This window comes from Rhynchophorus ferrugineus, unplaced genomic scaffold, assembly GCF_030347505.1.
Source record: "Rhynchophorus ferrugineus isolate W39M unplaced genomic scaffold, kcgeb_rfMv2 rfM6, whole genome shotgun sequence".
NCBI classification, from domain to species: domain Eukaryota; kingdom Metazoa; phylum Arthropoda; class Insecta; order Coleoptera; family Curculionidae; genus Rhynchophorus; species Rhynchophorus ferrugineus.
In genome coordinates, this window is record NW_027472585.1 from 41,346,199 (window position 1) to 41,373,204 (window position 27,006).

At 30.1% G+C, this 27,006-nt stretch overlaps 1 protein-coding gene across 6 annotated transcripts in view; it reads right to left on the minus strand.

Moving 5' to 3' along the window:
- The window catches only part of LOC143197913 (UNC93-like protein), a 179,608-nt gene that overhangs the window by 146,082 nt on the left and 6,520 nt on the right, over positions 1 to 27,006 (minus strand). For 2 of the 6 annotated variants that reach the window (XM_076406729.1, XM_076406721.1), the window contains exon 1: positions 19,662 to 19,784. The exons of 2 other annotated variants lie outside the window; for them this stretch is intronic. The gene's annotated coding sequence lies outside the window, so the exon portion shown is untranslated. Of the gene's footprint in view, positions 1 to 19,661; positions 20,061 to 27,006 lie in introns of those variants that run through there. 2 more of the 6 variants (XM_076406726.1, XM_076406720.1) reach the window with 2 other exon arrangements.

Genomic DNA, 27,006 nt, shown 5'->3' on the forward strand with positions numbered 1-27,006 from the left:
AATTAATAAAAATTGACGTCTATCAAAAACTAGGACATACTATTTTTACTTTCTAAAATATATAATTTTCGCCCTCAACATTGGAAATTGTTATTCGCCCGATTAAAAAACAGAAACGTGAATCGATGTTTTTTTTCTGTGTGTGTTTGTGGTGTGGTGGATATAAAAATGCTAATTTCGTAACCTTGCTATATTAACCTCATTTAGCAATATTTACATTGTGTACTATAACGTTTTTGATGGATATATTGCAAATTCGGCGTTGAATTATTTCACTTGGCAAACAGCAAACAATCAAAAACAGATTATTCTTTGTTTGAGTTCGTGATTAAGTTGTAATGCCAGTATCTGATTTCAACGTTTATAGTAATTCTTATCATCAACTGATAACTGAACGTCGTGTAAAATTTTCTGGTAATTGGCGTAATAAAATATTATAAGAACCTACGAGGTTCAATGACGATCTTTATCTCGCTAGTTTACGGTGCGTTTAAATGATATTCGGATGATTTGTTGACTCGGGATTTTGTCATTTACCTTTCTTTCTCATTGACATATGCCTGACATTACCTTAACCTCAATATAAATCAAAACATAATCATCATAATAATTTTGAGAAGTAATGTCAGGGTTAGATGATTGCGTCATCTAAGGTTATGGAATTTTATCTAGAAGAAGTTTTAAAGAAACTACATCTTTTATCGTATAATCATTGGCAACAAAACGGCTTTTTAAATGGGTTGAAGAAACAGCAATTTCTCCACACAACTATAATAAACCTTTTTTCTTCACTAAATAACGTCAAATAATATAAATAAGCATTTAATAAGAAGCAAAATAAAATTAATATCAGATATCATTCAATGCGCAATTATCAGGCATATTTCAATAACATCATCGATATATTCAATTGTGTATATTCATATATTGTCGACGCATTTCGTCTACATTTGGCTTTTTTACACCACATATCACCTCTAAAGGAATATTGTAAGTTTAAATTTGTCCCTTGTATGTAACTTGTAACTTTATATTTCATCTAATATTATTTATGTATATGCAAACTCAAAACATCTACAATACAGCCTGTAACAGTGTCAGTATTTATTTCTTACATATCAAATGTACATGCTTACAAATCAGATTTTTGTAATATTATAGAGAGAAAAAGAATGAATACTAATTTGGGTTTATTAACAAACATTCAAAAATTACCTGCCCAGGTGCATAGAGTAAAAGATGTAATTGATAAACCTATGAGGGTAAAAATATATATTGTGCAATATTCTTAGATATAGAATAAGCCTTTGATAAGGTCTTGGTTTTAATAAGGTCTTCGAGGATGCCATTGTTCGTAAACTACAGAAAATATTACCAAAACAATACACTCAACCAGAGAAATAAACCAGTAAATAAACCAGAGTTTTTAAGTCGATATGTGACAATAGATGAAACATGGCTCCATCATTTCACTCCGAAGTCCAATTGACAGTCATCTGAGTGGACTGCACACGATGAACCCGCTCCAAAGCGTGGGAAAACACAACAGTCGGCTGACAAGATTATGGCGTCTGTATTTTAGGATGCGTATGGAATAATTTTCATTGGCTACCTTGAAATTTAAAAAATTAAGAAAATTAAAAAATTAAAAAAATTGCCAAAAAATGTGTTTTAAACTCAAAAGAATCAAACCATATGATCTTGTGTAGTCCAGAGTAGCATAGGTGCATTTAATAGAAAAACAGTAGTGTTAATACACAACAAGTTACGACTTAAATTATTTAGCATTATGGGAGGATTATAAATGTGATGAAAATTTGATCTTCTCAAATTTAGAATATATTATAATTTTAGTTGTTTTCCAATGGATTTTAAGGCATTAATATGTATTATACTAACAGCACTTACTGAGATTAATATATATTCATAAACCCAATTTGTCATTTAAGCTTTGCTGTAATTATTTTCAACAAGTAAGTAAAAACATAACCATAACCATTGCTGCCTCCCCAACTTATATTATTATTATTATTGCAATATTTGGAACCAATTATGTCTGAAAAATCGTGAAAAAGTTCCGGATTATATAAGAAAATAATATTTACAACATTCAGCTTATTCTCCAGATTTAGCTCCGTCTGTTTTTTTTTACATTGACACAAATTCTTATGAATAAGATATGCCGTCTCACAGAGTAAAATTCAAGTGATTACTTAAACTCTATATTTGCTGTATTACTGTTGTAAGAAACTGTTAAATTGGTCTTGTATGTATGTTAACACCACAGTAATTACTAAGTTTTTTTTTTCGTTCAATTCTACGGGTTCTAGGAACTTATTAGCTATTACAAAACAATAATACACGCTTCTTAAAGCGTCTTATAACTTGTTGTGCCTTAATTTCGATCTAAAACTAATTTCATACGTTAATTTTTCAATATCGGCCGTTATTTTGATACAACAATAGAAAATCTGTATCTATTAATAGAAATCTCCGATACTTTTACTCGCTAATGTGGTTAATAATAGCAATTATTGGTTGCAAAAATAACGTGGCTTTCTAAAGGCTACATTAACAGCTGCTATGCAAAAAAATACGATTCTACGTTGACGTGAAACGGTTTTATTTCGTCTTGGTACGCAAAATAAGCCGAGAAATAGTCCGTCGCCGATCCGGAGACACCACTTTCCATACGGGAAGTTGAACAATTGCTTTTATTTCGTATGCAATTAAATGTTACACGATGCGAGATCGACATTTAATCGGCAGAAAACTAGTTTAATGTTAGGTACCTGGGTTTTTTTGAGGGGTTTACTACCTTGAAATATTTTTATTGGAATAAATAATTAGCTAATTACTACACAATTATGTTAAAAAGCTATTTTTGGAACCAAAATTCGATAAACAAGATATACAGCTTTATTTTAGAAACATTAAGCTCCTCCAGACATTTGTAAAAGATTTTAATTACCTATGAGCTCTAATGAATCTATATATGTATGTGTATATCTTTTACAACTATATATATATATATATATATATATATATATAAATAATATACTATGTACACCTCAAACATGTATGTACAATATTGTTTGAAACAATGTCAGAACCCATTCCTTGCATATTCTTATCAAATGTATAAGCTTATACATCATATTTTTAATAACCACTATGAACAATGACTAAACACTATTAAATAACTAGTTATTTTTGGGACCAAAATTCCATAAATAAGATTTACAGCTTTGTTTCTGAAATATTAACCTCCTCCAAGCATTTGAAAAGCATTTTAACCACCTACAAGTTCTAAATGTACCTTGAGTATCTGGATCATTCTCTTATAACTTTATATCTAAGTACTTTAAATATTCCAAAGATGAACAATATTGTCTAGAATAGTGTCAATATCCATTCTTGGCATACTTATCAAATACACATGCTTAAATTTTTTTTAAATAATTACCATGGATATTAACATTAACATTGATATATATATATATATATATATATATATATATATATATATATATATATATATATATATATATATACCTAGTCTTTTAACATAATCTAAATTGTATAAGATAACTACTTTCAGTTTACATTCTCTACAATTATGTGAACTTCGAAAATGACACTATCCTGGTAATGATGTCGATATTCTTATATCTAATATATATACAACAATTATTCATATACAGAGATATAGTTAACGTTATGTATTAGTGGTTTTATGAAAGAGTTATGCTAATTTGAAATTTTATTGGCTTAAATTAACTAATTATTCAAAAATTACATTCCAAAGTGATTTTGAGAAGAAAATTCGATAGAAACTGCTTATTTTCTGAGATATTTTACACATTTTAAATGTAATACATATTGATAGTTTTTCTTGCATAAATTCGCGATACAATGCAATAGGTTTAAAAATTTCTAGTGATTAACACACTGACGATGTTCCGCGCAACAGATTGTCTTATTCTCATTATCTATATTATAGAGATATATTATATTAACTTGTTTCAATCTTCCCAAATACCTATCACAACCTACTTACTAAGGAAATGTTAGAATCCTGAAGATGAATCAATAAATATTTCATGATGTCTATCACACAGAGTAACAATGTTAAAGATAAAAACAGACGTGATGAATTATATACAACAGATTTCGTAAGATGTTTTTCATATATTCGGCCTCCACCATATGAGATAGCAATCTTCCGTATATGAACACACCTGTTGCAAACGTACCTGATAATGTGCAAATCATTCAGTCAAGGTAGTTTTTAATAAAATTATTTCAGCTTATTAAATATATTTTCGCTAAAATTGCAGGTCTAAAATTTCGATTATAATTTATAATTTTTTGTATTGATTGATTGATTGATTGTATTGAAAACAAACACAAAATTCGTACCATAGGACCAAATCAGACGCTCGATAATGTAAACAATTTCTACGCTAGATGATTGAAGCAGTTCTTGGCGATTTAGTTTTGTGAGTTAAGTAGATTAGGTTTTTGAAATAACGCTAATATATTACACATATTTAGTATTTTTACGATTTTGTCATCCACATCCTATAAAAGAAAATGTTTAAAATGAATTGACAAAGAGAAAATCAAAGATTAAGTTACACTAGGTTTCTTACTCCCAAACACATTGGGCAAAAAAAAAGAAGAAACGAGCATAAACAAAAGAAAGAAGCTTTAGATTGGAATGAAAGAAAATACGTATCATACCCAAATATTTCAATTCTTCGTATTATGCCAATTACGCACAATAAAATTACAGACTTTTTTAGTTTATTATAAATATATGCATATACATGTAATTATTATTTATTTAAATAAACTTACTATTTATAAGTGAACTATACTTAGTTTGAATTAGTTTATATTAACTAGCGTTTACCGAATAATAGTAAAATATTGGAATTTACATTTTTCTGCATTTATTTCATAATCAAAATGATTATTTACTGAAAAGTTCAAACTCATGATCAAGTTTATTAGTTTTTCAAAAAATAGCCCCTTAAAGAAATTGATGCTAATTTAAAACTAACTCTAATCTCGATACAGTAACTTTTAAAATAAGTATTGGATAGAAATATATATAACATAATCAATTACAGAATTTGTTACAAGAATTATATAATGTACTTGTATCTTCTGCAAAGAAATTTAACCAAAACTGATAATAAAGATTTGTTCTTTATTTCTGACCGGTATCGTAAAAATATTATAGAAGGTCAGGATTACTTGCAAAATGATATCAGGCTTCAGGCTTACTTATAATAAAGTTCATCAGTTTTTCAAAAAATAGCCCCTTAAAGAAATTGATGCTAATTTAAAACTAACTCTAATCTCGATACAGTAACTTAAAATAAGTATTGGATAGAAATATATATATAACATAATCAATTAAAGAATTTGTTACAAGAATTATATAATGTACTTGTATCTTCTGCAAAGAAATTTAGCCAAAACTGATAATAAAGATTTGTTCTTTATTTCTGACCGGTATCGTAAAAATATTATAGAAGGTCAGGATTACTTGCAAAATGATATCAGGCTTCAGGCTTACTTATAATAAAGTTCGTCAGTTTTTCAAAAAATAGCCCCTTAAAGAAATTGATGCTAATTTAAAACTAACTCTAATCTCGATACAGTAACTTAAAATAAGTATTGGATAGAAATATATATAACATAATCAATTACAGAATTTGTTACAAGAATTATATAATGTACTTGTATCTTCTGCAAAGAAATTTAACCAAAACTGATAATAAAGATTTGTTCTTTATTTCTGACCGGTATCGTAAAAATATTATAGAAGGTCAGGATTACTTGCAAAATGATATCAGGCTTCAGGCTTACTTATAATAAAGTTCGTCAGTTTTTCAAAAAATAGCCCCTTAAAGGAATTGATGCTAATTTAAAACTAACTCTAATCTCGATACAGTAACTTAAAATAAGTATTGGATAGAAATATATATAACATAATCAATTACAGAATTTGTTACAAGAATTATATAATGTACTTGTATCTTCTGCAAAGAAATTTAACCAAAACTGATAATAAAGATTTGTTCTTTATTTCTGACCGGTATCGTAAAAATATTATAGAAGGTCAGGATTACTTGCAAAATGATATCAGGCTTCAGGCTTACTTATAATAAAGTTCGTCAGTTTTTCAAAAAATAGCCCCTTAAAGGAATTGATGCTAATTTAAAACTAACTCTAATCTCGATACAGTAACTTTTAAAATAAGTATTGGATAGAAATATATATAACATAATCAATTACAGAATTTGTTACAAGAATTATATAATGTACTTGTATCTTCTCCAAAGAAATTTAACCAAAACTGATAATAAAGATTTGTTCTTTATTTCTGACCGGTATCGTAAAAATATTATAGAAGGTCAGGATTACTTGCAAAATGATATCAGGCTTCAGGCTTACTTATAATAAAGTTCGTCAGTTTTTCAAAAAATAGCCCCTTAAAGAAATTGATGCTAATTTAAAACTAACTCTAATCTCGATACAGTAACTTAAAATAAGTATTGGATAGAAATATATATAACATAATCAATTACAGAATTTGTTACAAGAATTATATAATGTACTTGTATCTTCTGCAAAGAAATTTAACCAAAACTGATAATAAAGATTTGTTCTTTATTTCTGACCGGTATCGTAAAAATATTATAGAAGGTCAGGATTACTTGCAAAATGATATCAGGCTTCAGGCTTACTTATAATAAAGTTCGTCAGTTTTTCAAAAAATAGCCCCTTAAAGAAATTGATGCTAATTTAAAACTAACTCTAATCTCGATACAGTAACTTAAAATAAGTATTGGATAGAAATATATATAACATAATCAATTACAGAATTTGTTACAAGAATTATATAATGTACTTGTATCTTCTGCAAAGAAATTTAACCAAAACTGATAATAAAGATTTGTTCTTTATTTCTGACCGGTATCGTAAAAATATTATAGAAGGTCAGGATTACTTGCAAAATGATATCAGGCTTCAGGCTTACTTATAATAAAGTTCGTCAGTTTTTCAAAAAATAGCCCCTTAAAGAAATTGATGTTAATTTAAAACTAACTCTAATCTCGATACAGTAACTTAAAATAAGTATTGGATAGAAATATATATAACATAATCAATTACAGAATTTGTTACAAGAATTATATAATGTACTTGTATCTTCTGCAAAGAAATTTAACCAAAACTGATAATAAAGATTTGTTCTTTATTTCTGACCGGTATCGTAAAAATATTATAGAAGGTCAGGATTACTTGCAAAATGATATCAGGCTTCAGGCTTACTTATAATAAAGTTCGTCAGTTTTTCAAAAAATAGCCCCTTAAAGAAATTGATGCTAATTTAAAACTAACTCTAATCTCGATACAGTAACTTAAAATAAGTATTGGATAGAAATATATATAACATAATCAATTACAGAATTTGTTACAAGAATTATATAATGTACTTGTATCTTCTGCAAAGAAATTTAACCAAAACTGATAATAAAGATTTGTTCTTTATTTCTGACCGGTATCGTAAAAATATTATAGAAGGTCAGGATTACTTGCAAAATGATATCAGGCTTCAGGCTTACTTATAATAAAGTTCGTCAGTTTTTCAAAAAATAGCCCCTTAAAGGAATTGATGCTAATTTAAAACTAACTCTAATCTCGATACAGTAACTTAAAATAAGTATTGGATAGAAATATATATAACATAATCAATTACAGAATTTGTAACAAGAATTATATAATGTACTTGTATCTTCTGCAAAGAAATTTAACCAAAACTGATAATAAAGATTTGTTCTTTATTTCTGACCGGTATCGTAAAAATATTATAGAAGGTCAGGATTACTTGCAAAATGATATCAGGCTTCAGGCTTACTTATAATAAAGTTCGTCAGTTTTTCAAAAATAGCCCCTTAAAGAAATTGATGCTAATTTAAAACTAACTCTAATCTCGATACAGTAACTTAAAATAAGTATTGGATAGAAATATATATAACATAATCAATTACAGAATTTGTTACAAGAATTATATAATGTACTTGTATCTTCTGCAAAGAAATTTAGCCAAAACTGATAATAAAGATTTGTTCTTTATTTCTGACCGGTATCGTAAAAATATTATAGAAGGTCAGGATTACTTGCAAAATGATATCAGGCTTCAGGCTTACTTATAATAAAGTTCGTCAGTTTTTCAAAAAATAGCCCCTTAAAGAAATTGATGCTAATTTAAAACTAACTCTAATCTCGATACAGTAACTTAAAATAAGTATTGGATAGAAATATATATAACATAATCAATTACAGAATTTGTTACAAGAATTATATAATGTACTTGTATCTTCTGCAAAGAAATTTAACCAAAACTGATAATAAAGATTTGTTCTTTATTTATGAACGGTACTGTAAATATATTACAAAAGGTCAGGGTTAATTACAAAATGATATCAGGCTTCAGGCTTACTTATAATAAAGTTTATCAGTTTTTCAAAAAAATAGCCCCTTAAAGAAATTGATGCTAATTTAAAACAAACCCTAATTTTGATGAACTAAATTAAATATATATATATATATATATATATATATATATATATATATATATATATTGGATGGAAATGTATATAACATAACCTATTATGGAATTTGTTACAAGAATTATATTATGTACTTGTATATTCTGCAAAGAAATTTAGCCAAACAAGATTTTTTATTTATGACGGGTACTGTATATATATTACAGAAGGTCAGGGTCACCTACAAAGTGATATCGGGCTTTGTCAGCGTTAAAACGAAATGTCCAATTAAATTGTATAAAATTTTCAATTAAAATATCGATAATGTTAACATGAGCGCGTGTTTTATGGTATAATGATATGGACTGGGTGGTCATGCTGTCACATATGGCGTTCGATGCCCAAGTTGGCCATCGGATCACGTACCCTGCCCAACATGGCACGAATTCTCTAATGGTCGTCGTTCTACACATCTTATTCCAATAGTGACCGTATTAATATTAAAAATATAGCTAATAAAATATGTATGAGTTTATTAATACCTTACAATTTATGACAGCAATTTTTAAATAATATTCCAGGAATTTATATAAATTCGTAATGTGATACAAAGACTAATTAAAAAAGTATTCAGGTTTTGTTTCTATTATAATTTTTTAATTTTTTCCATTAAAAATATCAATACACTTGTTTGAAGAAAACAAATGAATGATAATGATGAAACAATCGCCAAGACTTTGCCTCCTAGATAATTTCGAACAATTGTTTGTAATCGTTAATCAAATTTAAGGACAATAACATTTAAAATCCATTTCTAAGCAAAGTGGTCTGAATCATATAGAGATTGAATACAAAACCTGAACGTACAACAGAAAAATGTCCACCGTTCATTTTCAAAACTGTTATTTCTGGAGACTGAGCAAGGAATCTGAAAAACAAGCCTACCGTGATATTTTATCTTAATTATTTCCTTAACTGGCAACTGGTTGAAATACTTTAAATACCGCTGAAATGGACTTTGCAAGGTATATGCGTAAAATAATTATAACAGATCGAAACAAGGAGCTCGCCAACAGAAATAGAAGACAAAGAAGAACGCCTGACGTCAAAAAATACAAGGATACATTTTTACCGATATTCATATCGGACAAACATATCTTGATATGGGAAAAGCAGTCGGAGCTCTGAATGTTAATAATGGTCTTGGTTTGTAACAATATCGATTTATTTCTTTATTATAGTTCGAATGTAGCCAGTATTTGAAACTAAATACAAAAGGTGTATGAAATAAAACCCTGATTAACGATTTTAAAATTGTATAAATTAAGACAAAAAAGAATTATAATCAACTAGCGACCCGCCCCGGCTTCGCACGGGTGCAATGCTGATACTAAATTAAATACACTACAGAAAAAATATGAACGTTGTATATAAAAACATAGCGGCCCGCTCCGACTTTGCACGGGCATAAAATATATATGCCTATGTCACTCAATGAAAACATGATGAAAATCGATCCAGTATTTTTGGTTCATTCATTACTGCCCTTGGCCTGCACGCATTAAATTTGGAGTAAAACAATTCCTCTTCCCCTATACTTACTATGAAGATTTCCTGCTATCTTTGGAATATCTAAATTCATACAATTTTTATTACATTACACATTTTTAAACGCAAATTTTAAATTTGTAATATCTCCGAAAATATTTGTTTAATTTACATGCTGTAAGGAACCATATTGATCTATATTAATTGCACACTGTATTTAAGGTACTTAATTGATAAGGATTAATGCCGTATTGCTTAAAATAGCTTCGTAAATAAGCCATTTTCTCACCTAAAAAGTAAACAATAAAAATGGTTAATGTGGGTTATCCCTAAAAGATAAACATATACCATCGCGGACTTTTTTGTAGACCTTTTTATGGTGTACAATACTGTAGTACATTAATTTGATCTAACTCGTAGGGTTAGGCAGCGTTTTTGCTAATTGCTAAATAAGCCTAAAAAAATAGGTTAATTTACGACATCACGTTAGAAACCTCTAAAATTAGCAATGTTGCCTTAGTATATTATGCCTGTATTATACATATAAACCTTCCTCTTAAACCGCATCAAAATCCGTTGCGTAGTTTTAAAGATTTAAGCGCACATAGGGATATAGGGACAGAAAATTGTTTTATACTATGTAGTGATATACTCTTCATTAAAATATTCAAATATTATTATTATTATAAGATTCATTATTAAATCAAATGATGAATGTATATGAAGAGCCTAAAAATAATAATTAAAGATAAAGTAGAATACAATGTAGAGTCAGAAGGATGATGCATGGTCTTCAAAATAATAAACAAAATTGGTTTAAAATTAACTAAAAGAACATTCTAACTTATTTTGTTGGTATATAATAATATAACATGATTTATCCCACTAATATCTTTGAATCTTTTGTTTTTTATGATTAATTATAACCTGTTAGTACATAAAATTGAAATTCAATAACCACTATCTCATATTATGTAAGGTAATCAAAGTCAAGAGTGACTAAAATATCGAACCATTTGTTTTCTAGTAAATATATACACTTGACATTGACTTTCTGCATCTTATAATTATATAATATAACAAAAAGTATTTCTTTTTTGTACAAGTACAAGTGCAAGTTTAATGCTGTATGTTACATGTGTAGGAATAAATCTATATTGCATGTATTTAAACTGTTCTAGTAGTGTTATATGTTTGTGGTTATAGATGTTTGTGATAATAAAATGTAACTAGATTAGTTTTGCGGTAATTGTGGTAACACATTAGAAGAGACTAGATTATTTGTGCAATATGTATATAAGTAATATGCATAAATGTTGCTACAACGAATTAATTTCATTTCAATTGATTAGTATTATGAAAAAATCATTATACTATAGAACAATGGAGTGGCAGAAAAATACAGCGTCATAAAATTGTTGGAAATAATATTTTAACAAATGTACAAACTTATTAACCATTAGAAATTATGGTTTATTTGATTCATTGTTGAATATTTTTTTATCACAAAATCTGTTAAAGTTATTTGATTTCATCAAAGACTTCAATTCTTTATTAAATTAAATTATTTCAAAGAATGTATATAATTTTATATTTTTTAGGTTTATTTTATATTCGCTTTTATTTATTATTTTTATTTTTAATTAATTTATTTGTTTTTGTTTATTATTAAGTGTTTTTTATTCTTAATTATTTTTAGACCAATTTTGTCGTTACTTTTACTTTTTATATCATATATGCAGTACTTGCTATTGGAGACAATAGCGAAGAAACAACCAGAAAACAGTAACACACAAGTAATATTATAAATAAGATCCAGACATGAAGCATAAAAATTAACTAGAGTGCATATTGAATTCACAGAAAATCGAATTTTTTGTTGAATTAGGATACAGACCCAAGAGATCCAAACTCTGTAGGTACACTTGTGTAGTTTTGTAGCGAAGTATACTAAATGGTAAAACATTGAAAAGTTCTACTAAATGTTATTTTATTAGAGACTAAGTAAAGGCCAATAGAAATTCCTAAATAAATATTTAGTTATAGTCGGTCCATAATTGAACCTGAATGAAGTGAAATGAATCTGTTTAAAGGCCATATATAGGACCATGTTATTTATATAACAGGAATCAAACATGGTAAAAAAGCTGAAATATAGAAAACATATTTTGTCTTTATTCCGAATATATTGATCTAGAATCTATTGATCTAGAAAGAATGGTAATGCTTGTAGTAAATTGACTTTAAAAAAATAAAGAAAGAAATTATGTGATGTACTTATATATTGGATTAAAAATTGTCCTTATATAAACAGAAAAGCAACAAGGACAACGTTTTAAAAAGCTCCTGGTTTTGACCTAATAACTGAAATAATCTTAAAAGAGCTGTCAGGAAAGTGCATAAAATTAATAAGATTCATATTTAATGCCATTCTAAGACTTAGTTATCTTTCTAGTACTTGGGAAGCCTCCTCTTAGCCTGTTACCTGTGATCTCTAAACTATTCGAAAAATTATACATTAAGAGACTTAAAATAATCGCAGAGGAGAGAATATGATTCCAGGCCATCGATTTGGCTTCCGTAATAAATAATGTACAATAGAACAAATACATAGATTAGTCAACAAAATTAACAAAAAAATTAAACGATATAAAATATTGCTCCGTTGCATTTCTCGATATTTCTCAGGCCTTCGACAAGGTGTCGGACACTGGACTGCAGGTTAAATTGAAAAAGCTTTTGCCCATACGCACTTTCAATTGCTGAAATCATACCTCACAGACAGACATTTTATTGTCAAACAGGGTGACGAATACACTGAACTACGCCCAATATATTCGGGTGTTCCGCAGGGCAGTGTTCTTGGCCCATTGTTATATCTTATGCATACAGTTGACCTACCGACCTCAAGAAACACTACTGTTGCAACATATGATGACGATACAGCGGTTTTTTCATCACACGAGGATCCAATATCAGCCACAAGAAACCTCTAACTTCATCTTAACGAAGTCGAATTGTGGTTCAAATCGTGGCATATCAAAGCAAATGAGACAAAATCTACCATGTGATTCACCCTTTGTAGAAGAACATATCCCTCAGTAAAATTGAATAATCATGAACATCCGCAAGCAGACAACTTTAAATATCTGGGAATGCATTTTGATTGATGTTTAATATGGAAAAAAATTACAAAACGTAAAGAGCTTGGGCTTAAACTAAACCAAATGTATGGGCGGATAGGGCGTAAATTTAAATTATAGATATATAACTAGATAATAAGGTTTTGCTGTATAAGGCAATACTTAAGCCCATTTGAACCTATGATATAGAACTGTGGGACACTACTAGCAAATCTAACATAGATATCCTGCAGAAATTCCAGAATAAAGTGTTATCGTCGATGCCCCATATTACGTGTCCAATAAACTGATTCAGCGTGATATCCCCATAGAACCAATAATAACTGTGATTCGGAGTGTTAGTGCGAGGTACTGAAAGACTATTAGTGCATCACAATGCACTCGCCAAACAGTTAAATGTACGCGATGACAGTGAAGTGTGCAGGCTTAAACGCAAACTGCCATACGAACTGATTAATAGACACATTAATAATCTCTAGAATAAGCTAGAATAGTTGTTAGAATAAGTTAGGATAGACTTTAAAATAAGTCAGAATAGTATCTAGAATAAGATTTAGATTATAAGTGGCACAGTAGATCACTTACTGAAGTGATCTACTACATGTCAGGATAATTATATTATATAACTGAAATCATATAATAATACCTACTCCACCGGCAGATTGTTGACGTTTTTAGGATATATTTTTTTCAAATGCTCCTCTAGAGACCCTTATGATATTGAACCATATTAATTAAAAATTATTTTACATTATTTTAATACCTCAAACGTGACTATTCATGATTTTTAACCATATAATATTATGATATCGAATAGCTGAGTGAGTTTGATGACCTCTACTCTGTAATAGCTGACATTAAAAAACAAATCCCATCGATATTGATCAAATCCATGACGACGCAATATAGTACATTATAAAAACACCACATTTTTAGCCTCTAAAATTCGCTGTTTCGATTCTCACAAAGGCGTTCACGATGGACCAATATGAGAACTGTATTTTTCAAAGATATTTGAGACGGTAACGGTTTATTTTTTGTGTGTTTACCTCGAGCAAATTGACCAAAATGTAGCGCATATGTAGTTTCACTTTAAATAAGAAAGTGTCCGTTAGATGAATGTATCGACAAAGCCCAAGGATCTTTATTTCGTTAGTTTCCTCTTTGTTCGGTACACGTCTAGTTAATGTCGGAAATCTGGGAGGATCTTGGTTGAGACGAGTGGCGGAATATGTCAGGAAGGTCGATGATCTACGTATATACGTGTTTGCACAAGCGTGTATTAATAATTTTTAGAGATTTTTCAGCACATCTCTCTCATAAAACCGTCACAACTTTTTACAGGGCTTCTGATATCTATTGGAGACAGACCGAAGTTTATTTTGAAGCCATCTATACATCATTCATGATTTCACAGAAACCACATCATCCAGAGTCATCTTTTTTTTAATTACTTTTAGTAGTTCCACAATCTGCCTAGAGGGCAATAAGTATTTGTTATGTTTATATACATACATGTGGATATAAATGTACATACATGTTCATTTATATACATACAAAGTGGCGGAATATGTCAGGAAGGTCGATGATCTATGTATGTATGTGTTTGCATAAGCGTGTATTAATAATTTTTAGAGATTTTTCAGCACATCTTTCTCATAAAACTTTTTACAGGACTTCTGATATCTATTGGAGACAGACTGAAGTTTATTTTGAAGCCCTCTATATATCATTCATGATTTCATATAAACCAGATAATCCAGAGTGTATATATATATATATATATATATATATATATATATATATATACATTTAAAAGATATTAATTAATACGTCACGGGAAAAGGATTATGATTCAAATCGCATATACTTACTATTAATGAAAAGTGTAGATTGGCTAATGTAGACAGGAATTCTATACTTTCAATAATACTTCAATTAATACTATAATTTCTTCAATGTTTCTTCAATTAATACTCATTCAATTCTTTCTTCTTCATTCAATTCAATACTTTCTTTTCCTCGGTGATCATGCAAATTACTGTAAGAATATATTGTCATTATGGATGCATAGTGTTTTATCGCTGAAGCTCATCCTTCGGGTTCTTGGTGGTGGTGGGCAAAGCTGGTCCAAGAAACCCTTTTCTGTACCCCGATTCACCGAGAATATCGGGGTGGGAAACACTTGAGGAATTCCCGAAAATTCCACGATTTCGGGTCTTCTTCATATATTTATGGTTAGAAGCCATAAAGAGTCCTCTACCAGGTCTAACATCCGACACGTTGCGTCTAGCCTCGATACTTAAACCCTCGTTATCCTAAACACTCGACAAGGTGCTGATGGGAATCATGCTTGTTGAACACGTCTGTTCTTGGTATCTTTCTGTCTGTCTACATTTACCAGAAGTTCAATATACTGCGGACGTTATGTTTTTTACCAGGTGATAATTTTCTCCTTCACTACATAGTATAAAACAAAGTCGCCTTTTCTGTCCCTATATCCCTATGTGCGCTTAAATCTTTAAAACTACGCAACGGATTTTGATGCGGTTTTTTTCAATAGATAGAGTGATTCAAGAGGAAGGTTTATATGTATAATACATGCATAATATACTAAGGCAACATTGCTAATTTTAGAGGTTTCTAACGTGATGTCGTAAATTAACCTATTTTTTTAGGCTTATTTAGCAATTAGCAAAAACGCTGCCTAACCCTACGAGTTAGATCAAATTAATGTACTACAGTATTGTACACCATAAAAAGGTCTACAAAAAAGTCCGCGATGGTATATGTTTATCTTTTAGGGATAACCCACATTAACCATTTTTATTGTTTACTTTTTACGTGAGAAAATGGCTTGTTTACGAAGCTATTTTAAGCAATACGGCATTAATCCTTACGAATTAAGTACCTTAAATACAGTGTGCAATTAATATAGATCAATATGGTTCCTTACAGCATGTAAATTAAACAAATATTTTCGGAGATATTACAAATTTAAAATTTGCGTTTAAAAATGTGTAATGTAATAAAAATTGTATGAATTTAGATATTCCAAAGATAGCAGGAAATCTTCATAGTAAGTATAGGGGAAGAGGAATTGTTTTACTCCAAATTTAATGCGTGCAGGCCAAGGGCAGTAATGAATGAACCAAAAATACTGGATCGATTTTAATCATGTTTTCATTGAGTGACATAGGCATATATATTTTATGCCCGTGCAAAGTCGGAGCGGGCCGCTATGTTTTTATATACAACGTTCATATTTTTTCTGTAGTGTATTTAATTTAGTATCAGCATTGCACCCGTGCGAAGCCGGGGCGGGTCGCTAGTGTTATATATATTAAAAACTTCAGTTAAAAGGTCTAATAAATTAGACCCTCTAACAATAGAACCGAAAGAATTCTACAATTAGCTTAACTTACATTTTACAGCACTGTCCTAACCATTCATAGTAAATTTGCGTCGCAACAGTGCCGTTCAAGTTCCATTTGGCGAGTATGTGCTTCTTTCAAGTTAGACGTTTTTCTAGGTGCATACCAAGATTTTAACACAGGATCATTTTAAACATTGAAATTTCTAGAACGAAAGCGAGCTAACCAATTCTCACTCTAGTGATTACTTAATCACCCATCACCATAAACATCGATACATATTCGATGAGCCCGAGTTGCTTTTTTCCTTTCAATACTAAAAAAACAATATATGACGGAAATAACTTTCTAGAAAATAAGTAACTTTTGACTGGATGAGACTTTATATGTAGTATGTTCTAGAAATGATACCTTTCAAATATTTTAAGTATGGCTTCATTGCATAAGTATTACCCGAGATATTTCAATAAATGAGATTCACTTCATTTTTCAATAAATTTCACACACATTTCACAGATTTACAGTAGTCATAACGGTTGATGAAAAATGGATTTGTTTCAAAAATCACCTGTCGAAGAACACTGATTGCAAGCCAAAGAGATTTGCCTTCAGTCGCAAGACCACGCTCTGTATCAGTATTTTTAACTATGTAAATCTGGAGAAACAGTTAATAATGATTGCTACCGATAACAAACCCCCTTGTAGAGCAGCACTTCGTCGATTTCGAAGAAGTTCGATGAATGATTTACCAGAAAGAGGAAAGTGTTTTTTTGGAAAGACAATCAAAAATTGAGAGATGGCCAAAATGTGTAGAATCAAATGGCAAATGCTTTAAATAAATACATTGTACGAATTATCGACACATTTAGAAATTCTGAGAGAGAATGATGAGATAGGATATAATTAAATGAAATTAATTATTAACTATAACTATATTTTAATACCACAGGACTATGTCCTTCGCGACAATCACATACCACCAAAGGAATTCAGAGTAATTTAAATATCTGTATCATGATATTGATATTAGCGGATGATATTTACCACCATATACTGTTGCGAGGAACATAATCAAGTTTCTGTCGTATTTTTTTCGGAGTAATATGCCTGACCCATAAATGCCTTGATGGTTTTTTCATCAGTTGGGTTATTTTGGTACCATCCGTTAGACGATATTTAGATGGAAACCATCTAAATGTGTTTTGGGTGATTTCGACAACATTAAACCTGGCGCCATTGATAGCGGTGTTATCTGGGTCAGTTTCAACGTCGCTGTGATAGTAACACCATAACGAGAGAAACACCATTAACCACCTGATGATGATGACAAACTAGAGGAACTTTAAATAGTATTGTTACGTGACTCTTGTTATGTGTGCATATCTAGAAAAATAAAACTTTTGAATATTAAGGTGTCAGTGCTGTAAATACATTTGTTTAGCCACTTATTAATAACTTCCTTGTATATGTATTTCTTAACCACATAATTCCAAAACGAACTAACAAAAAACCAACAATATCACTTTTCATTATAGTTTATGTATAAAAAATACGTTTATAATAGGATATATCTTTAAAATCCTTAACCTCAAAAGTATCTTTAAAAATACATAAGATTTTGAAAGTTGTAATGCTTTGGAAAACGAAAATAAATTAAGTTCTTGAAGTTAATTAATTGTAAAAATGTAGCCTACTGCAGCTGAAATATAAAATTGCTAAAAATCTATTTGTTCCTTAAGAAACAGTAAGAAGAAAGAGAAGAAGTTCTACAAAATCAGTTCAAACACCAAGAGACATTATAAAATTATTGCTTAAAAATAATACGAAGATTACTTTTTCATATTCCTAATATTATCTTGTTGTTTCTTCTATGATTTCATTGGCTGAAAATAAGTTCATTTTTTAATAAGAAAGTTATAGATACTAAAAAGTGGTATTTTAAAACAAATATAAGATTCTATCTAATAGTAACAATGGCGATGTTCTTTGATCAATGTTAATTTAATTGAATTAACTTAAATAATAATAATAAATTATTTTGTTCATAAGTTGTCATTCATTCATTGTCAGCAAATGACCTTCAGTTGTACTTAATTCAATGATGATCCCAATATTCCATTATCCTAAGACATTGTTACAAAAAGGAAACCCCAGTGATTTCGGAATAATTTTCATTTATTAAACCGTGGAATATAAAAATTGTACTAAAATGTTTTCTTTTTAACAAAAATCAATCATCATAACATAAAAGAAAAACTAATATTACTAAATTGTCATTGATCCCACATTATATCAAACAAATATAATTGTTTGTAGTTTTATTATCTTAAACAAGTTAAAATAAGTCCAAAAACACGTTTAAAAAGCTCAATTATTTGAATTTATAGAAAATCAGAAACTGTTACAATACAAATGGTTTTTACCATAATAATTCTATTAATTTTAATTATTTTTGATTTATTTTATATAATATCTAAATATATTATGTAAGTTTATTAAATAATATTGTGGTATACTTATCATACCTTACAACCAAAGAGAAACAATATGTTTTGCAAAAATATATTGTTAAATAATCATCAGACGCATTATATATCGGTTTTTAGCCACATTTTACTAGCGTTTACGAAATAACTTCCTTTCCTTGAAGTTCTCTAGGCGTTCAATTGGTGAATGTTGAAATTTCACACGTTTATTAATACCTTTTTACATTACAGTATGGACCAACATAATTTTATTAAACATTTCTTTATATTTAGTTGAAATAAATAGTTTTAACTCAGTTATAACTGTTTAGAAGGTTATATTTTACGTAATAAGTTTTACCACGACCAAATGTAAACCAACGTGTTCATAATTAATGACATCTATAATTCGATCTCGTTGGTTTAAGGTAAAGATTATAAAAAAAATATTTTAAATATATGTTAATAGATAATTATTTAGAAATTGGTTAGAAAATTATATTTATATTGAAGTAAGACGTTGTTTTTGTTTAATTAATAGAGAAATATTGATGTACATACCTATAAAAATGTAAAATCAAATTATTAGCAGTTTTGATTGTTTGGTTTCGTGAAAACGGGTCTTTTTTCTACCGGGACACTTGGTGTTCGTGAACTTGTTGTGGTTAGACTCCAAGGGGATGTTGTTTAAGTCCTGCACACCACGCGCACAATCAAAAGCCGTCACGATTTCCAGACCTAGATCCACCTTGGGACCCAGTTTGCGAAACGTAAAGCGATGTACGATAAAAAAAGTACGTGCGCCTGCGACTGCTGCTACTCTAGGAGGGTACTCTTTGCCGCTGGTTGTCAGTGTGGTACTGTAGGTACGGGTTGGGACGTCGACATGCACCACGTACTATCGCCGCTGCATCGATACTGAGAGAATGTGCTGGTGTCCGGCCTGCAAGAGACGGTTTATAGGGGACTGTTTCACGGTTTCACGCGGTGCAGGAGTTGACGTACCTCACGGGGAAGCTCTCGGGGCTCTGATAAGACTGTGATGTTTTTCGGATTCGGTTTTATCGAACAAAGAGGTTTACGGTCTAAAACAAAGTCTTTGTGATTCGAACATTTTAAGTAAATCTAATTCTATCTACTATATGTTTTATAATTATAGAGTAAATTTTGTTTAATTTACTAAAAATGTTATATGCCGGCTTGGTTAGCGTAGTGGTAAGCGTAAAGGCGACAGGACCGTCCACCTACTTTTACGATAGTCGCTGGTTCGAATCCTGCTGGGTAATAGTCATACATTTATGTTTGCGAGTGTTTAATATTTGTGATTGTCCTGGCCTGTGATTGTATATATATATATATATATATATATATATATATATATATATATATATATATATGAAATGTTATATATTTAATTCAAAATTATCTAATAGATTAGTTTAAAAAGTACCAGTAAAAGAGTTGTGTAATTTTGTTCCATGGTAGAACAAAATTAGAGAAATGTAGTTAAATCTTGCAAGGCATGAACCAGCCAGTAATCACTTAAGATTATTTATACATGAGATCTAAAATGTCATCACAGATCTTAGAGAAATCTTAACGGGATCCAGCTAGAGCAAGTGTGAGAATGTATGTACAAGTGTAGGTGTCATATGATTGGGATCGATAATACTGAACAAGAAAGCGACATATATCGATTGAATAATAAACTGAATACGTCAAGCTACAGGAGCTTTTGTTTCTCTAAGCTTATTTTACCTATCCTTCTGTTGATTTCGACACTGTTACAACGTGATAGCTGTAAGCTTGATGTCTACCAAATGAAATGCTTAAAACAAACTCTATGTGTTTCTCTCATATATCATATTAAAAATGCAGTCATTTTTAATAGGTCTATTGAATGAAAGGTGTATCCAAATACAAACTTCTTCTGTGTTAAAAACAAAACACAAACAAAAACAACAAAACAACAAACTTCTGTGTTGAAATCGACGAAAAGTACATATATCAAGATTATAGAAAGGGCTCTAAACATGTAACTAGCCTTGTCATTATTGAACAAACTGTCTTAATTGTACTTACACAAAAAAAAGCAGCTAAAAAATAAGTTTAAACTTGGCTTCTATTACTAGAAAATCGCATTTCATTCTTCTGATATACGAATTATACAAATAAATTTAAAAGATGCACTTCACACTCAAATCTTGAAAAAAGGTAATCTTCGTATCTCAAAATTATCGAGCTAAAATCATATAGTACCGTTGATATAAAAATAAACATAATGCTCCGTAAACGATTTAAAATAAATTAAAAATTCTATGATTATTTTTTATGAGAAAAAATGTTACAAATTGCCTTAAAAAAATCGAATTAAGGTTAATATCTATCTAATTGATGCTACAAAGTATTTTATTAATAAGTTAAGTGAAATACTTTCTTCGCAGTTAAAATGTTTTTCAGTAATTTCCTACAAATCCATTAAAAATGTATCTGTGAGTGAATTAGAATTCAGATATTTCGTTTTGATGTATTTGAACAGAGGAATTTTACTTATTAATATTTCTGTATGGTTCTGAGCCTTAGGCATTGTCACAGTCTGGCTATTTGTTGAAATTGTGTTAGAAATTAAGTAAGTCAATTGAAATCGAGACTTAGTATCCCAAAGAGACCATAATTATACAAGGCTACTCTCAGTTATGGTTGTGAGTTCATATGTACTGGTCAACCGACATACTGGCCTTCTAACTTGAACAGATCTCCAGATTTAATTAACTTCTTTGTTGTCAAGAACATATCAAAAAACTATCTTAAAAATGAAAGATCAATCTGTCAATATATCTAACCAAGTGATAAAATAATCACGAAAGCTCAAAATCCAATTCTAGTTAATAAGCACGCAGATTGGCATTCTTTATTACCTATTACAGCAAAATATTTATCCAAATACATCCCATGAAACAACGAACCAACTGGAGGAGGAATAGTTACATTTACCACCGCTATTCAAGAAGCTGCTTGGAGAAGCACCCGTATTATTGAACGGAAACTGACAGGATTAAATGTTCCTTTCGAAATTCTCTGTGAGTACTATACCTCTTAAACATCCCATAGCTTAAGTACCTCCTATTAGAAAGCCTGATGGGAGATGGGCCTGAAATAATTTTGAAAAAGCAAATATATTTGCAGAATACTAAAAGAAAGATTCAATCCAACCCAAGGAGATAGTATTCCACCATGCTCCATCCCAATAACTTCTCAGAGGATTACAACGGTTACCTCTAGGAAAGTTTCGGAACAAATTAAGCAACACTTTATACTATATCATCAGTTTGGTTTCAGGAATGCCTACTAAATAATTGACCAAGTATATCGAATTACCGCGTCGTTTTTGACAGAGTATAGCATGAAGGCATTCTATATAAAATAAAGTGACTTATCACTATGCATTTCTACCTGATATTAAAACTTTATTTGATTAATCGATATTTTCATGTTAAACATGAGGAACATACTCTGATCTCAAACTGATAAGGGCTGGCTTGCCTCGAGGAAGTGTATTCAGTGCTTCATCTCCTTTACGTCAATGATCTCCTCACCACAAATATATAGCGCAACTGCTACATTTGCCGATGATACAGCAATATTAGCATGGTGTGGCCCTAGATTCCAAGTTCAGATGAAAAGAGCATATAGAAAACAAACACGAACCACGAAACACAACATCAAGTTCAGGAAAATATGCTTGTTGCTTGGTCGAAACTCCGAGCTATAAACTTACATCAAGCTTATGTTATATCAGCAGATACTGAGACGAGTGTGGAGCTATAAAACTCAGTTGTGACTCCAGCATCCAAGTGATCCAGAGGTTCCAAAGTAAGGTGATGAAGGGTATTGTGAATGTGCCTTGGTATGTACGCGTTTGTGACTCAGAAATTGATGTGGATACAGACACTATCAGAAGATTTGCCGATGCCCATCAAAGAATCACGTCAACCTAGAAGCCTCTAGACTTCTAAATATGAATAATGTCATTAGATGTTTCAGACGGAAGAAACCTTCTGATCTTGCAAATTTTTGAACACGAAGTTAGTAGGTTAAGTTGTTGGTTATATATTAGTTTTAATAAAAATAAATAGAAAATAAATAAATATAAATATAAATATATATATATATATATATATATATATATATATATATATATATATATATAAGCCATTAAAATAATAAAATATTCTTTGTTGTCTAGAGTCCAATAAATCCAGTTAGGTCTGGACAAAGATTGTTAATACCAATTTTCGATATCTTTTGACATCGTTTCGATTTCTTGGTATTATACCGCCACAAGAATATTTTCTATCCTATCCCTCCTTAGCGATTCGTTTATTTATCAACTTACATATGTAAATAATTAGGGACACGATTAACAAAGCTCAAGCGACCATTTCTCGTCAATCAATTTTCTCTTCCAACGTCGCCAACTAGATCGATCTAGTTTCGAACGGTTTCGAGCTTTCCACAAAACGATAAATATTTCGATTGTCGTGTCAGTACTGATTAACTGCTGGCTTCAGAGAAGATGTAGTGGCCTTGTAAATCAATTAAACCACCTACGTAAGACGCCCAATATGTTGATTTTTCCCACGCTGACAATTCGTAAGAAACACGTTTTCATTCCATCATTGTCCATTGGATGTTTCTTCCGTATATTCGAAAGGTTTTTCATTCGGGAGTAGAGTGTAATAGTTTGTACAATGTACCTGTTTATTAAACCGATATATCAATGGTATTTGTATACAGTCTAAGGCAGTAATGTGGATAATAATGTTTAGTTTTATTTTATTGTTAACTTAACAAAACACGCAACTAAAAATATAACCATAAATGTTAAATACCGCACCGTAATTTTATAAGTCAACATAATTTATGTATATAATATAGTGCGGTTAATACGACACTGATGCCGTGATGAATGATGCCTGGGCAATTGGTTTAATAAGTCGCAAATTCTTTTTCCTTCAAATAGAATGGTTTTAAAGAAAATTCTTGTTCTTGTTTTTAAACATTACGCGCTACATAAATGACGTAGTCGATATCATTACGGAAAGGTCATACTGTCAATTGATATTGAAACTATTTCGAAATTATTCTGGGTCTCCAATTAGGAGCTGGAGTTATTTGAGGATATGTCTTAATCCACAAAGAAAAGCAACTGTAAAATTCACCAACTTGATGCAGAACTTCGATTAAAACATGTACATCTTTGGAAAATAGCTGAAGTTAATGTAGGTTAATGAAGTAATACCTTATCGATCAATTTTCGGGTTACCAGTAAAATTCAAATTATTTAAAAAATTACTGAAGTCGAGACGAAAGAAGACGTCTCCTCTTATCGTCTTATAAACCTGTTATCTGTGATCTTTAAACTTTTTGAAAAACCATACCATAAGTTATTCAAAATAATCACAGAAGAGGGAAATATTATTCCAGACCCTCAATTTGGCTTCCGTAATAAACACAGAACAACAAAACAAAAATATAGATTAGTCAACCAAATTAACAAAAACTTAAACGATAAAAAATATTGCTCCGCTGCATTTCTCGATATATTTCAGGTCTTCGACAAGGTGTGGCACACTGGACAGCATGTTAAATTGAAAAATCTTTTGTCCCATACGCACTTTCAACTGCTGAAATCATACCTTCCAAATATACATCTTATTGTCAAACAGGGTGAGGACTACACTGACCTACACCCAATATAATCGGGTGTTCTTAGCCCATTGTTATATTTATTGGATACAGCTGACCTACGGACCTCAACAAACATATGCTGACGATACAGCGGTTTTATCATCACAAGAGTATCCAATATCAGCCACAAGAAACCTCCAGCTTCATCTTAATCAAGTTGAATTCTGGTTGAAAACGTGGCCTATCAAAGCAAATAATACAAAATCTACCCATGTAACGTTCACCCTTTGTAGAAGAATTTATCCCTCAGTAAAAATGAATAATTATGAATTTCTGGAAGCAGATAATGTTAAATATCTGAGAATGCATTTTGATCGACGTTTAACACCGAAAAAACATATAGTGACAGAACGCAAGCAGCTTGGGCTTAAACTTAATCAAATGTATTGGCTGATAGGGCGTAAATCTAAATTACCATTAGATAACGAATTAGCAAATCTAATATAGCTATCCTCCAGAGGTTCTAGAATAAAGTATCCCCTTAGAACCTAAGCTAATTAATCTTAGATAAGTACCTAGTTTAAATTACTGTGAAGACAAATTGTAAGTTAATTGGTAATGACTAGTAATAACATAATAAGTAATAAGCAAATCTATAAATAAGGGGAATCTTAGGTAGATCTTCAGTAGTTCAAAACAAAAAAAAACAATGAATAGTATTTTTAAGATTAAGTCAATTGTTATACATTTTTTATATTATTTGTTTCTTGAATAATTCGTGAAAATATTCCTATTCTCCTGAAATAACATACTAGAAAAATTAATTTCTTAAATAATATAATAAAACTCTTAGCATTCATAATTCACATAAAGGCAATATATTTTGTATTGTTAAAGCAATTATTATGTCGCTAAAGGAATTTCAGTCGCATAATTGCCCTTATAGATATTATAAAATGATAAATATCATGATTTAATATAATTCTGTTGTCTTTGAAGTGTCACTTATCTTAATTACAAGTTAGTTAATGTGCAATATACGTTTTATTGGCCGAAGTTTACTAAAAATAAGTCTTTATAATCAAACCGTTACATATTTATTATATACCAGACTTATCTATTTAATTGGTACATAACATCGTTTTATTACTAACTATAATTAAATTTTAATTTCTGCTTAATAAATCAACTGATATGAAACTAATGAAATTTTAGAATTATTAGCTTAATTTAATTAGTTTAGAATAGTTTGTTGAATCTTCCATCTCTTGCTGTTATTTTTCCCATGTTTTGCAGTGATTTTGTAGATCAAGACCAATAGTAGTGGTAGATTGGACGCCGATTTTCAATTGTATTTCTCAAGCAATATTACAAATACGTAAAATTTGCCATAAGCATCGCATTTGAAAGATGTCAATCTGAAGGAAGATATCAGCCGTAACACTGTATAACTATCAGAATTATACAGAAGAATTGTCAAGGTAAGGGTACGAGAGAGGATTTTAGTTTTGGCTGAAATATTTACTGCATTCAACATGCACCATCTTAGAGAAGCAAAAGTTCCTGCAGTTTGGAAAAATCTGGATCCCGTTAAGATTTACAATAGCATGCGATCTGTCAGTTATCACTTATCCATAGAGCCATATTTGAGCGCACGATAGGTGAGACTCTATAGAACATTCTGAATGTAAATGAAACGACATACTTATACTTAGTCTAAGAAGCTATTAGTTACTAACAATATGCGAAAAAGAATATGATCATTGCCTAGAAAAGTTCATAAACGGCCTAAAAGCCTATATGGACACCAACGAGTGTGATGTTAAAACAGAGACGCTTCTATCAGTCGTAGTATAAAAATTTATTGTATGCTTATTTCTTTTCAACGGTTTTTTACAGTTAACAGAATACAACTAGTCAGGTAGTCGTTGTGGACAAAGCCGCAAAATTGCCACAACATAAATATCATAACATTATTACTCATATGAAAGTTTGGTTTTAAAGCTTGTTTCCGTAAGTTTATAAAAAGTTTTGAAAGGAAACGATAAGTATTAATACAGATAATTGTTAAAGAACAAACCTAACTATTAAATGTGATTGATTCGACATCTCCTTACAAAAAATACCTGTGTTCCAATTAGTATTTTTGAGTTGAGCTTTGAGCATTTTCGATAATCATTGCTTTTGTTGTTTGATCTGAGGATTATTCAAGTGG